The sequence below is a fragment of the Dermacentor andersoni genome, chromosome 1 (genome assembly GCF_023375885.2).
Source record: "Dermacentor andersoni chromosome 1, qqDerAnde1_hic_scaffold, whole genome shotgun sequence".
NCBI classification, from domain to species: Eukaryota; Metazoa; Arthropoda; class Arachnida; order Ixodida; family Ixodidae; genus Dermacentor; species Dermacentor andersoni.
Window position 1 is genome coordinate 95520999 of NC_092814.1, and position 14938 is coordinate 95535936.

At 47.4% G+C, this 14938-nt stretch overlaps 1 long non-coding RNA gene across 1 annotated transcript in view; it reads right to left on the reverse strand.

The window, feature by feature from the left end:
* Positions 1-14461, reverse strand: part of LOC129380534 (uncharacterized) — a 42103-nt gene extending 27642 nt beyond the window's left edge. Inside the window, exons 1-2 of the long non-coding RNA XR_008608659.1 lie at positions 14364-14461; positions 9817-9899 (exon numbers count right to left, since the gene is read on the reverse strand). This is a non-coding gene — a long non-coding RNA (uncharacterized lncRNA). The remainder of the gene's footprint in view (positions 1-9816; positions 9900-14363) is intronic.
* Positions 14462-14938: the final 477 nt, after the last annotated feature.

Genomic DNA, 14938 nt, shown 5'->3' on the forward strand with positions numbered 1-14938 from the left:
TAGTCTAAAGCTGTCGCTGCGGAGGTTGTATATTCCCACTGTGGCCGTGCGGTCCGTGAGGACATTCCTGACATAGTCGTATGTCCGAGACCCGCAGCCCAGGTCTTCGATGTTGCAGAGGATAGCTTTGCGACTGATGTTGTCAAGAGCTACCTTTATGTCGATAGCTAGGGTCGAGGATTTTCTTCTGGTGCTCAGGTGGTCAATGAGGTCTTCCTTGAGTAGAAGGAACATTTCTTGCATTGACAGGTTCTGCCTGAATTCGAACATACTGTTCGAAAAATATTCGTTGTCTTCAAACTATAGGGTTAGCCAGTTGTGTATTGTGTGCTCGAAAAGTTTGCCTACGCACGAGGCAAGGGAAATTGGCCGCAAGTTCTTGATGCTGAGGTGTTTGGTTTGGGTATCATGGCAACCTCCGAGTGTATCCAGGCAGCCGGCAGCTCTCCTTTCTCCCAGCATGCATTCAAGTACTGGAGTAGGGCTGCGGTAGCCTGCTGTGGAAGGTTATGGAGATTCTTGTTGATGCATTGTTGATCTTTGTCCTGGCTGGTGTTTCTGGAAAGAGTCGATAATGCTGCAAAGAGTTCAGCCTGCATAAAGGTTTGGTCAAGTAACAGGTGGGTCGCCGCACAGCTTCTGAATTTCTTGAAGGAGCCTACAGAGGTGCTGTTGCTGCTACGTCCTTGTAGGGCGCGCCGGAGGTGCCACGTCTTTGTGCTCAGGGTTTCCTGGAGTTTGTCGCAGAATGTGTGCCAGATCTGTCTTCCTGATGTCTCCGCGGATGCCTGTGCTTGCTCCGTGAGGAGGGCGATTCACTTCTTTAATTTCTTGTTTAGCTTCTGTCTCCTCCATCTGTTGAGGAAAGCTCTTCTCGCAGCTGGCGCTACGTCATTCAGCGGTATTTTCTTAGTGTGGCATTCCTCCGTGTTGAGGACTTTCGTCAGCCATTCATCTATGTTCTCGATGGTGGTCTCGACATTTAGCCCATCTCTGAATGACTTTCACTCCGTTACCCAGGCCGTTCCAACCCTGGCGGACTTGCGAGTGTAGGCCACGGTTAGTTGGAGGATGTGGTGATTGCTGCCCAGAGTTTCTGGGAGTCGGCTTCATTCTGCCGAGGGCACGTTTAGCTTGAAGGTGAGGTCTGGGCTTTTATCTCTGGAGACACTATTGCCTATTCTCGTGGTTTGGAGTGGGTCGTTCGACATGGCGAGTCTGTGCTGTTGTGCAGTGTCATGTACTCAGGCTCCTTTCTTTGTGGTGGTCTGGTATCCCCAGGCCGTGTGTGGGGCACTGAAGTCCCCTACTATAACGACTTGATGACTATCGTTTAGTTTCTCGCACAATGTGGTCGAAGTCTTAAAGGTGGTCTCTCGGAGGGCTGTTCACACTCGGTTCGAAGAGACTCTTGTGCGATTGATTTCCTTTCCGGTATGACTTCTATTGTGGTGTGTTCAATCGGTGTGTGGACTGGTTCCAATGCCTGCATGGTGAGATTGTTCTTGGTGAGGATCGCCGTGCATTTTGTTTGTACGTGGGCGTTGTACCCTTGTAGCCGGACGTTTCGTGTATTTATTTCTTGCAGTGCTACGAGGTCAGGTGGGTCTTGTTTGACAAATTCTTGTAAGGTAGCATGCTGTGGTCGGTAGGAATGACAGTTCCACTGCCATATGCGACGAATATAGAGCACATTTGTCGTCCTGTGATTAGGAACCGCCATGTTCGGTTGGTTCTGTTCCCTGCCAGCGCTCGCGGGTAGGTGCAACTGAAAGGGAGGTATTTCGCCGTTTGCTCGTGCCTGCTTTCTGTCGGGCTGAATGTCATTTAGTGAGGTGTTGAGATGCTGTTTGGTTACATAGGTCTTCTTCACATGGGCTATAAAATTGTTTTGCTGCGCTGCAAATCCATTGACCTTGGCGTCTAGCATGGTAATCTTCTTGGCCATACTTCCGGCGAAATTTGCTATTGCTGCCTGGATGATTTTCTCAGTTGTGGCGTGGGTGCTTTTCATGAGAGTTTCTTGGACGATATGGAATCTTGCGTCAACTACGGATTCCACATCTGCGTTGGGAAGGGTGGGTCGCGGCCGGCTGTCCAATGTTCTCTTGGATATCATACATCTCTATTGCAGCTTGTCAATGAGGTCTGAATCAACTCAACGAGTTACTGAAAAATACACGCCCGCCTCTTGGTCGCGCCGGCATTGCTGAAGCAGACACGATTACTAATGCTTTACAACTTGCGTCTCTTGACCACTGTAAAAAAATTGCCAAGCTGTTTACGCTGCTGCTTCTATTCTATATTGTAGGGAACGTACTAGTTGAAGTTACGTGCGCATGTCGTATTTGTGCCATGCGGCGATATATTTTGTATATTTCTGCACAGTGCCTATGGAAGTCCCTGGTCACCAACAGAGACATGAATTTGTAGCAGACATGTTGTGGGAAACTGCAAAAATGAGATTATACAACACGCGTCGTATGTGCCGACGATTTTTCCGGCGCCGCATACGATGTCATTTCCGATTAACTGCTCCACGTCGCCTACATGGCTAAGTAGACGCTACCCTTTCGCCACATTGAAGCCACAAAAGTAGTCCTCAACCATACAGATCTTCTTAAAGGCAGATTGAAGCGTGTACATCGTGCACATGTCCTTCGAATGAAACGTCCACACATAAAGCCCCTCCATCCGCGCGCCAACGGTGGCGCGTGGATGGAGGGGCTTTATCCACCCACAGATACATGTGCACGCGGTAGAAAACCTGCGCAAACACGTGCAGTGCAACCAAGACTGTGAAAGAAAGATTGGAGAGATGTACCCGCCGGTTTAAATTTTACCCCGCAGGCGGCGCCGCGTTGCCACTCCGTGGTGCTGCTGTTGTACATGTCATTTTCTACTGTGTTCCAGCGCGGGATCGTACTCTGTGATCCGCTTGTATCTGCCTCAGTATTCGTGTAGCACTGACTTATACCGCTAGTCAGGTGTCCTCGTGCACATCGCGCAAAATCGTGCGCTGCGCGAAACGAAACAATCGCAACAGTTTCCGCGCGACGCCGTCAGCGGAAGCGCGCCGCGCCGCAAGAAAAAAAAAAGCGAGGAGAAAAAAAAAATAAAGGTGGAGCCTGTGACGTATGCATCATGTGATCCTCGCGGTCCGGGATGGGAGAATGCCGGGAAGGAATTTCGCTTGCGGAGGCTATATGCTGTATGCACGGAACGGTAAACTTGTAAAGTGCTTCACTACACTGTTCCTAGATGGCGCCACATACCACCCTGTTAAAAGCGCTCGGCGTTAGAGACCAGATACGTACGAATAAGTAACGAACTCGACAAGGAAGCTTCGCCTTAAAATAAAAGGTCTATCCATACATACACATATGAATTACTGCTGGGCAAGTGGAAAGAGCATCTCGCTTGGCAGTGGAGCTCGCCTCCTGAAATCATAGGTTCGCGGCACTGAAATATTTCTATCTCGGCTATTGATATGAGCCGATCTGAAAAATTTTTACGGCAGAACGCTCCCTAGAAGACATGTAACAACTTGCAGCGTATAACCAAAATTTGTTATGGGGCCTTGTGAGGGGCCCTTTAGAGCCCCTTTCTGGACACGATGTGCCATCTAGTGGCACTGCCGAAAAGTCCGCGTGTGGCCTCCGAGACGAGAAGCGTGGCGCGTCGGTGCCTGCAAACGCTTAGAATTGTTGCCTCGCTTGGCGCGCTCATTGGCGCACCCTCAGTGACCCAAGTTGGCGAGAGGTTCATTGAAGAGCGCTACATACCCAGTGCATCTGTGGCGCAGCTGGCTAAAGTGTTAGTGTGACCTAACTCACCATGCGAGCCTGGACTCCACCTCGGCAGGATGGGAGAGCGAGCGCGACCCCCGCTTCACTTACAACGATCTCACCCAGCACTATAAGTTAGTCAAGAGAACCTTGCCGCTACCGCACAAAGCACTCAATAAAGCACAAGAAGTCGCGTACAGGCGGCTTCAGACGGGCACCTACCCATGCCCGGCCTTCTTGCACAAAATCTTTCCGGACGCGCACCCTCACAATGCGTGTCGCTTTTGTATAGATATAGCTAGCCTTGCTGAATGGATGGAGGGATGTTATGAGCGTCCCCTTTGGAATGGGGCGGTGGGTTGCGCCACCAAGCTCTTGCTATTATACTGCCTAATGTCCTACCTAAGTTAAACAATAAAAAACAAAAAATAATAAACACTATGAACTCCCACACCCAAATTTTCTGATCCCCTATTGCTAACTGTGCTTTTGTACATCTCCGTTTTTTGTCGTTACCCTACTTTTCTTCCACCAATCCTCCAATCGCCTCTTACTAATGCCTACTGCGGACTTGTTTATTTTTCCACTGCTCTCGCAGAACCCAAGGGCTTCAAGGAGGCCAGTGGTGCCTAAATCGACCGCTGGGTAGACATTCACAGTCTTCACATTCTAATAAAACATGCTCCATAGTTTCCCTAGCTTTACCGCAGCAAGCACATGCTTCTTGTTCCTTCTTATATCTCACTTTATAGGTGCGTGTTCTAAGGCATCCCAATCTCGCTTCGAAAAGTAATGAGCTTCCCTTTGAGTTATCATAAATGGTTTCTTTCCTGATTTCGTTTTTTCCTCTTAAGCAGTTACTCATGGCAGGTTTCTTTTTCATTGCCGCCACCCATGAGATTATTTCTGCCTCTCTGACTTTCCGCTTGACCGTCTTTGTTGCTGTGTTGCCCACCCTACAGGCCGCATACTTGCTGGTAAGCTTCCTAGTTCTTTTCCTCCACTGTGAATCAATGTTTTTCCTGTACAGATACCTGAACACTCTCCCAGCCCATTTACTTTCTTCCATATTCCTCAGGCGTTCTTCATACTCAATTTTACTGCGAGCTTCCCTAACTTCAAAACTAGTCCAGTCCATATCACCCTGCACAGCTTCATTTGTAGTCTTCCCGTGAGCGCCCAATGCGAGGCGACCCACTGACCCTTGGTTCCGATCGAGTCCTGATTGTACCCCTGATTTAAAGCAAAGAACCGCATTTCCAAAAGTAAGTCCTGGAACCATAACACCTTTCCACATACCTCGGAGGACCTTGTACCTATTGTATCCCCATAGCGCTCTGTGCTTCATTATGGCTGCATTTCTCTTCCCCTTCACTGTTATTGTTTTTTCCTGTGTTTCCATATATCTATTGCCCTCGTTTATCCATATACCAAGGTATTTATATTCTGTTACCCGAGTTACTTCCTGGCCCTGTATCTCCACTGTCTGTTCACTGTTTTCATTGAATGCCGTAACACCTGATTTTCTAACATAAAATTTAAAACCTAAATTGTTGCCTTCCTGTCCACAGATATCAGCCAGACGTTGCAAATCACTTTGCTTGTTAGCTAGCAACACAATGTCATCCGCATAAAATAAACCTGGGAGCTGCTGCTCTACTACTGTACCCGTCTGTTTGTATGAGAGATTAAACCTGATATTGCTTCCTTCTAGCGCCCTCCATCCTCACCATGTACATCATAAACAGCAGCAGGAATAAAGGGCACCCCTGCCTCAGTCCCTTGTTGATATGAACTTTCTCCTCACTCCTCATCCCTTCCCATTCAACGCAAACGGTATTTTCTAGGTAAATCTCTCTCAAAAGCTGTAGACAATCGTCACCTAAGCCTTCCCCTTTCAGAATATCCCACAAAATGTTGCGGTCTACGTTGTCATAGGTTCCTGTAATGTCTAAAAAGGCCACATATAACGGTCTGCTTTCTTCTTTTGATATTTCAATACAGTGAGTAAGAACAAATAAGTTATCTAAATGCCTACCTATTCTGAAGCCATTCTGAAGTTCTCCCAAAATGCCATTATTCTCTGCCCAAGCTTGAAGCTTTAATTTGATTGCCTGCATTGCTAGCCTGTATATTACCGATGTAATGGTCAACGGTCTATAAGAGTGAATTCTATCTTTCTCCCCCTTGCCTTTATAAATTAAATTCATTCTACTTTGTCGCCAACTGTCTGGTATTTGTCTATCTTTTAAAGTTTGTTCCATTGCTTTCACCAGAGCTTCCTTACTTTTTGGTCCTAGTTCATTAATCAGCCTAACGGGAACCTCGTCTAGCCCTGTGGCTGTGCGCTTGGGAATTTTCTCTTCCGCTTTCTTCCAGTTGAAATTTGTCAGCACGAGCACCTTTTCCACTTTGGTCTCTTTCATGCTCTTTTTTTGTTCAAATACAACCTCGTCATTGCCTTGGAAAGATTCGGCTGTTATTTCTCGGATATAATTTATTGCCGCTTCTCCTTGCAGTCTGTTTTCATCTTCCTCTAGGATGTGTTGTTGACTTCCTGCCTAATAATTTGATGTGGTTCCAAAATATTCTAGGTGCGGCCTTCTTTTTCTCACGTATTTCTGACAACCAACGTTCACTTTCACCTTTTAATTTTTCTTGCACCAGTATTTGAACCATAGACTTTTTCTCCCGGTATATTTCCCATTTACTGGTTACTTCATCCTGCGGCAACTGCGCCTTCTTTGCCTGCCTGTGCTCTCGAGATGCTTTCTGTCGTTCTGCGATCGCTTCTCGTATCTCCCTGTTCCACCAGCTTTTCGGTTTCTTTTTTCCTTTCCAACGAACATGTTGTTTCTCTTTTCGTATTTCTGTCGTTATTACACTTAAAAGCTCACCATATTCCCACTCTTTACTTGGCCATTTGCCAATTTCTTCCTCGACTCTAGTGACTATATTTGCTATTTGTTCAGCCTTCAAATTTGGACTGGCCATTTTGCGCTCCTTGCTCTCTTTCCCAACTGCATATCCCATTTTTAAAATGATGCATTTATGGTCACTCCCTATGCTGCTATACCCTTCCTCATCAATGACCATTTCTCTCAACTTATCATGAATTCCTTCTGTCATCAGACAGTAATCAATGGTCGATTGCCGGTTTCCCACTTCCCACGTGATCTGCCCTTCATACTTAGGCCCTGTATTATAACAATGTTATGTTGCTCACAAAGGTCTAGCATTGACTTCCCGTTGTTGTCAGTATAGCCATCTAAATCCTGTATGTGGGCATTCATGTCAACTAATAGGACAATTTCAGCACCATTCCCGAAATCCTTAATATCAGCGCTTCTGCATTCCACTACCTCTTTATTCTTCTCTGTGCAATTATTTCCGGTCCACAAATACTTAACGCCCAGCGAAGTTTTTTTCCCACTCATTGTACCTGATAACCAAAGATGCTCTTGACATTTTGAATTTACTCTTTTCCATTTGGCTCCCTGATGGATGAGCATTCCGACTCCCCCTCCCTTTCTTTCCGACTTAGTTCTGTTGCACCCTTCCCAAACATAATTCTCAATCGCTGGCGGCTCTTCTGAGTCTCTAAGGTGTGTTTCTGTAACCGCATACACCCCTATTTGTTGTCTATTTAACTGTTCCTCAATCTCTGCCCACTTTTCCTTTCTTCTGCCGCGCTGCATGTGTATGTAGCCTATTGTATGGCGAGCTCTCTTTCTTGCTTTCCTCCTTTTTCTCTTATTGACGGCTATGCTATACTGAGGTTCCCTTGGGGACCTTCTTCATTACTGCCTACTCTGGCCTCCTGAGCGCCCGTGGGCCCCCTAAAGAAGCAACAGCGCGACCAGCAAGTCGCCAGCCCACTTACTGTGCCAGCCTGTAATTGAAGTGGATCGCGTCTCGTTTAAAACCACCACACCTTCTCATTTCTCTGTTTACTTCGACCACCTGGAAGCCTTTCTCTCGGCTCATTTTCCATATTGCCTCATTAGCAGCCATTACGGTTCTTTGTACGTGACTGTCACATACAGGCACCTCCGGCACCGTGCACACCACGATCTGCACCTGAGGGGATAGCTCGCGCAAGTTGTCCACCCCCTTCGCCAAGCGCTGGGCTAGTCCTGTCCCTTTCCTATTCAGGACGTCATTTAGCCCACCTGCTACTATGACAAGGTTGCGCACGTTGGCATTTTCCGCAAGCTTTTCTTTTGCTCGCTCCATGACAGAACCGAGTGTCTGCCCTGGAAATGTCCCTACCGCCACTCTTTTATCGCCTTTCACCCTCTCCACAATTGCTTTTGAGCAACTAGCCATGTTTGAGTCGCCGGCGATAATCACCCTTTCACTCTCTCCTACCTCTCCCTGCTTCCCTTATTCCTTTTCCGCGTGATTCGGACTCGACAAGGGGCATTGTCCCCTGGGCTCCTGCTTTTTCCGCGTGGCGGCCTCAAGGTAGGTGCCGCTCTTTCCAGGAAACCCTTCATCACCCTGCATGCGTTCAACGTATTTCGCTGACCCCCCCTCGCCTGTCGCGTCGGGGGTCTGCGTTCCATTGTCACGCACATTTTCGTTCACAATGGCGGCCCTGTTCAGCTTTTCCTCGGCTGCTTCAAGTCTCTTTTCAACTACCTTCCCTGCATCACGCTCCCTGTTTAGCTCATTTTTGAGCTCTTCCACCTGTTTGACAAGCTCTTCCTGGAAAGCCTCCATTTTCTGCAGCCTAGTATCGACGTCACATTGTGTGCCGGTTGGTTCTTCTCATCTTCATTCTCATCCGTATCCTCATCTGCCTTGAGGGACCCCATGCGCACTGCCTGCTTTACCGGCTTTCTCGCCATGTATTGCACGGCTTTTTGCAAATACTATAATACTATAATAATGCTACTACTGCTGCAAATACTACAATACCATACCACTATATCAATGCAGAGCACGTGCCTCTTAGCCAGAACCGATACGCACAGGATCCAAATCCTCAAAATGTCGCAAAGCAACTGTCAGCACTGTTTCCAAAGCGATCAATGCCGCGGAGACCGAAGGTATGACACGCTCTCGCACGCGCTCAACCACGCGGCCCCGCTCTCACTTTCCTACCAAAAACACGCACAGTAAAACCACCTAATAGCTATTAATCTTGCCCCCTCCAAGCTACCATTTAAAGACTACAAACACTCAACGTCCCAACGGGCTGCACGTGTTGAAGCACGTGGCGCGAAAGGACGCTCTAACAATCCTGCAAAACCAAATGTGCACGAAACACGCTCGCGCACCCGAAATACGAGCGACAAAAAGAAAGACCACCCAATTACTATTTAAAGGCAAAAAATCAGCAAATCAAAAACAGAAGCAAGCTCGAAGCATGCACAAAAACTTGTGATTTCGTCGCCGCCACGCAGCCCCGAAAAGCACGTCCATTCGCCACAAAATCCGAACCAAACCTCACATGCTCACTTGCTCACATGCTTTGGGGTTGTCCCCTGGCGCCGGGGGCTAGGACCACCAAGGAAGAGTGGGACCGAGCTCTACGCAGCTCGGACCTTGAAGCACAGCACTCCATCGGGCCCGCGACGCGGCGGAGGGGCATGGCCTCTCTGTCCCGATGTGGGAGCGGCCCGCTGCGCGCTCATCGCGCGCACCGAGGAACCTCAAGAAAGTTATTCATTCATCCATCTAGGAGTTAATTGCAAAGCGGCACATACCCAGTGCATTTGTGGCGCAGCCTGTTAAAGCGTCGGCTTGCTGACCGTGAGCAGACCGTGGACTCGATTCCGCTCAGCATGGGATAAATATAAGAGATCTGTTTCGTCATTGTAGAGCGGTACACACCTACTGACACATACACAGTGACCCAAGTTGGCATCAAAGAAATACATTGAATACCAGCACAGACCGAGTGCTACATATACCCAGTGCTCCATGTCGGCATCAAATAATTTCTTAAAACGGCGGCACCCTAAAATGCCAACGTATAAAAATTGATCATCACAGAAATTATAGTGGGAAAGTGAATAACCTTTTTTTTAATCTGTGGAAATTCTTCATCCGTATTAGTGAAAGAAATGGCTCCACCCGTTGGCAGCACTGTGCACCTGATACCTGGAACAATAAGGTTGTCAATTACAAGCTGCTGAGTTGACCGTATGTGAATGGCATTTCATGCGTTTATCAAGTAACCTAAATAAGTCTTTATTACCAGACAGCCTGCATACAAACTTCATATATTACATTCTTTATAAATGAAAATATTCGGTATTCAATTCGGAAATTTCGTTATTCCAGTAGCCCTATATAAAGGTATAGAAGTTAGAATGGCAGAAACCCATGTCGCCATGACTGTTGACTGTAATGCGTTAGCATTAAATCAATATAGCGACTCAACGTATTGCTACCGTCAAAACGAGTTAGTATGACGTGTGTACTGCAGCGTAATTCTCCTTTCGCGCTTCCCTAAGAACACTCGACGCCATCCCGCAAAGCCTGCGTGTGGTTTCGGAAATTCATGGCGCGACGGTGCACGCGAACGCCTGCGGCAACCGGGCTCCTCACTCGCGCTTCTCTCACGTACGCGCCCAAGCAAAAAGATGAGCTCGGCAGAAGGTCGGGCCGAGCTTGGTTATTGCACGTGGCCAGCCCGTTTGCCGACCGCCGGCAGGCAACAGCGCGCCGTCGTCATGACCGCCGGTGAAATGATCGTGGCCGCGTTCGACCGACACGGGCCCGCAACTTCCCCACGACGGCAACAGCATGGCTTGTCCGCGGCCAGCGTTCTTCTGCCGGTATTAATTTCTAGGTTTTCTTCATGTTTTCTTTTTTGAGTCACGTATACCGGGTGCTTTTTCTTATGTCGATTTTTTTTTAAAGCCTTTTGTCGCAGATCCCAACGTGTTCCATTACATTCTGGATAAGCGGCAAGTGCAGAGGCATTTATTTGAAGAAATCGCGTTAACTACCCAGGTAGCACAAAAGAGATACATAACGTTTTCGTAGCGTTTATCCAAGACGATAAAAACGGGTTAAAGAAGACACGAAGGAGAGAACTTCGGTGGGAAAACGTCGTGTATGTCTGGTAATGTCCGGCTTAATTACTTTCTTGAGACGATCTAGAACAGGTCTGCAAGACGTATTCGAAAAGCTGGTCTAGAAATAGGATTGGGAAAGACAAGTAATTCCTTTGCCAAAGCTATTCGTAACCAATTTCTAAACGTTTTTAGGACGTTATCAAAAAGCTGGTCTAGAAGTGGTCTTGAAAGGTTTACGATTATCTGAAGCGCATTTTCGCGGGTGACAGGGGCGCGATCAGACATCGTTGTTCAAAACACGCGTTTAGTTTCGCCTCACGCGACTGGCCTATGCCGCGCAGACGTCGTCAGCCGCACCTGTCGGCACGGCCTAGGCCAATTGCGTGAGGTGAAACTGATCGGGCATTTCGAACAACGATCTCCAATCGCGCCCCAGATGAGTAGAAGCGTCGGTGTTGACTGTAAGAGCCATGGCGCAGTGCCAAGCACTGTTCCCCGCATGGCCGGCGCATCCTCTACCAAGTCACACGAAAATGAGCCTGTTAGGAATAATGAATCCTTAATACCGCCTTTAGTAAGCTACGATGCTTACAACCAAAATGGGAATGGCATCCTGCAAAGAACAAATGGTCACGTCTTGGCAGGCGGCCAGACCAAGCCCTTCATGCCAGGAGTGCATGAAATGAGAACATTGTGACCAAGCAAAAACACTTTATTAAGATGTAATGCTTATGCAAGGTTCGAACAAAATGTGTGAGAAATGCAAATAGAAGTAAAAGTATATCAACAATGACAAACGTCACAGAAAGGACTCGTAATGAACTCGAAAGTGAACATTCACTAGTACATAAACAAAATTCCAAGTACACATACAAAAATGAACAGAAAAACATGGAATGTACTAAAGTTTCTCATTTATCATAGCAAAGAGCACGTGCTCCTAGATGGACTAGAGTTATGCAGAAGTGACATCGGAGCGAATGGAAAAAGTAGACTGAAAAATGCAAGAGTATGAATCGGATGGTACCTGCCTCCAAGCAATGTTACCAATCAGCTAGAAGCTTGAAAAGGGCACAAAAAGAAATACCACCGCATACCATCATAAAACAATCCTGTGACAGAAATTTAAAAAAATGGGAACAATGCAAAATTGGAAATGCTGCCTTTAGGATATATCAAAGGTAATGGCGAGAAAAATAACCATAGAACAAAAAAGCAATAAAGTGAAATTAGTACAGAATGCTTAAACGGGGGATTCAGTGTAACAAGTGAACACTACTGTAGTACAGCGAACGATGAGACAGTAATGCTGCATCTTGCCACTGCAGAACGTGAGAAATGAATATGCAAGCCACATATTTGAAACTTGCATAAACATGGAAATAAACTGGAATGCACTGGAAGCTGCATTTGTGTAACAAAGGAAGCAATGGTCATAATAATTAGTAAGTGGTTTATCTAAAAGCCCTGTACAAGAGGCAAAGTTGTACCGCTCTGGCAAAATCAAAGTTGCAAAGAATAATTTGCAAACCACCAAATACATTAATTAGAACACTGACATGTCACACTTTGCGCACATCTCCAGTCTCCTAAAGTAAAAAAAAAAAGTACTCTGAATGAGAAAAACGTTTGACACATGTAGCCCAGAGCAAATTCTTTGCCAGTTCACCCACACTTTCACATCCAAAAACATTTGCCACAAAGTCCAGGCACAGTTCCACTGATGTTTACCAATTCACCCCCACTTTCACGTCCAAAAATATTTGGCACACAGTACAGGCAGAGCTTCATAGATAAACAGCTTGAGAGCACACTACTGATTATGCTGCAGTCCCGCTGGAAATAGAACTGCCGCACATGCTGGTAGTGGTTTCAATGTAGACACACTTGCTGCCCTGGACAGGTATGCTCAGATATCTGCACTGGTGCTTCATTTTGCCGAAGTAGACACATTGATGCATTACGCTGGTAGTTGAAATGTTTTGAATGCACAAGCATTGGCTTCACCAGGAAGACTTGCCCACGTACCACCACTGGCATATATACGCACTTGCTCTTCACTCAGTAGCACTGAACAAAGTGTTCCCTATGTGGGAGCCATGTGTAAAACCGGTGTCACACGACTACTCTCGATTGCGATCAAGCCCGATCCGGATCGAAATTATCGATGCGATTGGCTCACTCTCGTAGCTTGCGCAAAGGAGCCAATCACGACCGAGAATTTCGATTTGTAACGGACTGGATAGCGGTTAAAAGGGCCCCGTGTGAAACCGGTATCAAATAATGCACGGACGTACGCTAGGAAAATGTGTTGCACAAGGACAAAGAACTCCGGCATGCCCTGTTGTACGAAGCACGCGAACACATAAAAAAAAAGAAACCACGCGAGCACTTCGCAAACTCCATGCGCACACATGGCACCCGCACGAACTCGGCAGGCCGCCGACTAAGTAAAGCACGAAGGACGCACAGCGTACTTTCCGACACATGTCCCAAACTGCAAACAATCGTACTACCTAAAGCATACAAGTTATATTATACCATGGGCATACTCGACTCACGTACGCAGTATCCACAAGCTAGTTATATATGCAGCGTACATGCTGTATCCATTCGCGAAGTAGAAAAATTGATAACAAGCACAAAGCTACAAGGGGCTCAATACATTACTACCATTTGAGGCGTCAAATAAAATCGAATTTGGCCGTTTCATATATTGGACACAATATATGGACACACGTTGTTCCCCGTAAGACCATGAAATACCGATCACGTGGGTAAAGAGGGCGAAAAAACAATCGAGAACCTGAAGCGCAAACGATAAAAGCACGGTATGTGCACGCAAAATTCTGTCAGTGCGCTGTAGCGAGAGGGAAGAAAATTGGGCGGGCACTTGACCTCACCTCTTGGTATACCGTACTAGTACTGAATCATTAAAGAAAGCCTGTTTGTACCAGTTCTCTTGTCTGCAACACTCTTGCTAAACGGGAGACTAAAATACCACGATGACGGCTCTACTGCGGAGATCGGCAAGGTGCGCACAGACAGCAATTTTGCCGCCTTTCTTCGCATTCTGCAAAATACTTTCTTGTTAGGATCACGCATAGCGGCCGATCCCGACGCTAGGGACACACAGGCACGATTTCGTCCCTCTAACTTTCGTCCTTACACTGCCCTTAACGCCTTAATTACAGCGCCAGTGAAAAGGCGCCTCACATAACATGACAACGAACTTGAAGAGCTGATTAGTGCCCTCCACTCGGCGCCCTCCAATTGAAAACACTACTGATTTCCAAATTAAAACCACACCAACAGATCGCACAACCCAAACATATCACAGAATGTCGTTTTCTTGACGGCAAAACACTGCAGCACTTACATGACAAAGGGCAGCGGTAGCCCATTCAGAACAGCCGCAAACATACCACAGCGCAATGCGAGTGCGATAACGCTATTATGCCTGGCTCAAACAGATCGCACAACCCAAACTAATCACAGAATATCGTTTTCTTGACAGCAAAACACTTACACTTACACTTACACGACAAATGGCAGCGGCAGCACATTCAGAACAGTCGCAAACAGACCACACTGCCATGCGAGTGCGATAACGCAACTATGCCCGGCTCGCCCGGCTGCCCGGCATCACGAATCACGTGGCCACCTTGGTCACATGATGTGACGACGGCATCGCCACCTTGCGCAAGGTTGGATCGCGTTGATGGGTTGTTGAATATTGTAGAAGCGTGGCCTCCGCGATCAGCTCCGGCGGCGCGCGCGGAGGCCACGGTAGAAGCCGCTAAAGACGCTGACGCGCCGTGGCGTGGCGCCTTGGTGCGCGCGTCTTGCGTGTCGTGCGCATTGCGCTTTTGCAATTCTCGACCCGTGAATCATGTTGCGCAGAGCCAGACGCCGCGCGCTCTTCCGTTGTTCTGTCGCCATTCCACCTGCAGCAAGAGTGGCGAGCTGGAAGTTGCCACTGGGCGTTCCGCAAGGCCTTTCAGTTTCCTCTCACATTTCGGACGCTTTCCGCTTTCAGTGCCGCGTCATTGTGGTTACAGCATGTTAATAAACAATTGCTGCTTCTATATAAGTGCGATCACACCACGCTCTGCG